The sequence below is a fragment of the Octopus bimaculoides genome, chromosome 20 (genome assembly GCF_001194135.2).
Source record: "Octopus bimaculoides isolate UCB-OBI-ISO-001 chromosome 20, ASM119413v2, whole genome shotgun sequence".
NCBI classification, from domain to species: Eukaryota; Metazoa; Mollusca; class Cephalopoda; order Octopoda; family Octopodidae; genus Octopus; species Octopus bimaculoides.
The window spans coordinates 19,967,267-19,969,857 of NC_069000.1; the positions used below are offsets into that span (position 1 = coordinate 19,967,267).

General features: G+C 36.9%; 1 long non-coding RNA gene across 15 annotated transcripts in view; it reads left to right on the forward strand.

Annotated features, from left to right (window-relative positions):
* LOC106871257 (uncharacterized) overlaps nucleotides 1–2,591 on the forward strand; it is a 413,124-nt gene that overhangs the window by 144,475 nt on the left and 266,058 nt on the right. The gene's annotated exons all lie outside the window — the stretch shown is intronic.

Here is a 2,591-nt window from a genome sequence, read left to right on the forward strand (position 1 = left end):
TGTGTATGTAATGTATATATTAGCATAGGTATACTCACATACGTATGTATATACATATATGAATAAATGTGTGTGTGTGTATGTGTGTGTTTGTACATTTAATTATGTAATTGCATACGAGTATGCAAGCATGTGTGTGTAATCTTTTTGTTAGAAAACAAAACCTCTGTGGTTAGATATTGATAATATAATTAGTAGCTTAGTAACGAGCACACAGCATTAAAATAGGGTCCCTAGGGTATATAATAATAGGATCATTGTATTAGGCCTTTAATAGTGTATTAACGCTGCATTAAAACCAACCCCTTGATGCCATTAATGTATCATTAATGTTGCCCTCTCAATGCATGAAATGTACCCCTAAAATAACCTCACTTAGAGTCTACAAATATAATTAAATAAACCCTTAAGGTTAGTGATACAGCATCAACTTACCCCGTATTCCTCTTTAAGGTTATGAATATATCAGTATAGATTTAGCTCCCTTGTTTGAAAATATATAACATTAGTACATTCATGCGGGATTTAAGGGCAGTGGATTGGCAGTCTATAGAATGGCGGATAAAATGCCTTGTATCATTTTGTTATGTTCATTTACATCCTGAGTATAAATCCCGTTGCCCTTGTTGTTCGTTCTTCACCTTTCTGGGTTCAAGAAAATAAACACCAGTCATGTAATGGGGTCAATTTAATCTTCGCTTTTTGTTACCCTTCTCCACCACCTTTCTCTGCTGTTTTGTATGCGACTTTGGCGTTTCGGCGGTGTTTCTTATACAATCATTATATATTAGTAGTCGTTAATTCTTAGGCGGTGAGCTGTCAGAATCGTTAACACGCTGTCATTATGCTCTGAGTTCAAATTCCGCCTACATCGACTTTGCCTTTCACCTCTTCGGAGTCAAGAAAATAAGTACCAGCTGTGCATTGGCGTCGATGTAATCGACTCGCCTTTTTCAACTAACTTGCTGACCTAGTGTCAGAATTTGAAAGCAATATTTCTTAATCCCGGAATATTGATAACTGTTGTGATAATGGTGGTGATGCGAGGTTAGCTGTGGTTGTAATGGTGGTGATGGTGGTGATGCTGATGGCATTTGTGGTGTTGGTTGTAGTTGGGATTTTAGTGGTGTTTGGTTATGGTAATAGTAGTGGTTGCTGTTGTCATGATGGTGATTATATTGGTAAGTCTGTTGTTGTTGAGGTGATGGTGGTAGTGTTTTTTACGAGAGAAAGTACTCGTGAGAGGGTACATAGGCACAGAAGAATAGATAGAAACTTTAAAATAGCATGTGAGAGTAGTAGAGTATGATAGAGGAGAGAAAGAGTGAGAGAGAGAGAGAGAGAGAGAAATGGTATGGTGTGGCGCAGGGGAGCAACAGAGGTAGTTAGTAAGGGAGGTGGAGAAATAAAAAAAAATGCTCAGAGAAAAAGACAATAGTTTGAAATACATTAACGAAGACTTCATGTTCTCAACAACGTCATTTATGATTTAAGATAAGACTGTGAAATATTTCTTGAAGAGAGAAAAGACTTAATAATTATGGATTAAAGAAATGAAGTAGGATGAGAAGATCTTAGCACTTTTGCGTCTCAGATTGAAGACTTTTCATTCTCGTAACTTGGATTTAATCAGAATAAATGTGTAGCTCAGTGATTCCCAACGTGGGATATAAGCCCCACAGGTGGGGCCCACAAAAATTGTGGTAGGGCGTGGTGTCGTAGTCACCAGGTACAAGATTCTCATTAAGGTGATTCACTTTTTTTCTCTTAGTCCATAATGTACGTTTTTTTTTGTACTTAGTATTTTATAAAAGAGTTACCAGTAGATTCTTTTGTATTAAATAATTGTGATAAAATATTTAAAATAAAGTTCTTTTTTCAACCACTGGTGGGGCATACATTTTTCTGGAGAGTTTATAGAGGAGCCTGGGGAGAAAATAGGTTGGCAAACATTGATCTAGCAAAACAGAGGACTTTTTTTTAGACTTACATTGTTTAAAGAAAACATCTAGAGTTGCTTGTCCATTTTAGTCTGTGGAAATCATCTTATCAACAAGTTTATAGCCACAACCACCTTAGTTGAACAGCCGCTAGACTAACTGTCAAACATCAATAGCTTTGAGTCACGTCTATACATAGATTTTAAAAAAAATATGTACGATATTCAGCGGAGGAGGAATATTGCCCATTCTTCTTAGGCTGTCCTAGATTTAAGCCTTCACCAATAGTAAATAAGATCATTAAGGATCGATCTTTCCTTCTTTTTTTTTTTACTTGTTTCAGTCTTTGGCATGCGACCATGCTGAAGCACCACCTTGAAGAGATTAGTCGAATAAATCGATCTCAATGCTTATAAGTCTGGTACTTATTCTATCGGTCTCTTTTGTCGAACCACTTAGTTACATGGACATAACACACCAACATTGGTTGTCAAGCGATGGTGGGGTACAAACAAAGATACAGAGACACACACACACATAAATATATACATATATACATACGACAGTCTTTTTTCAGTTTCCGTCTACCAAATCCATTCACAAGGCTTTGGTTGGCCCAAGGCTATAGTAGGTGCCATGCAGTGGGACTGA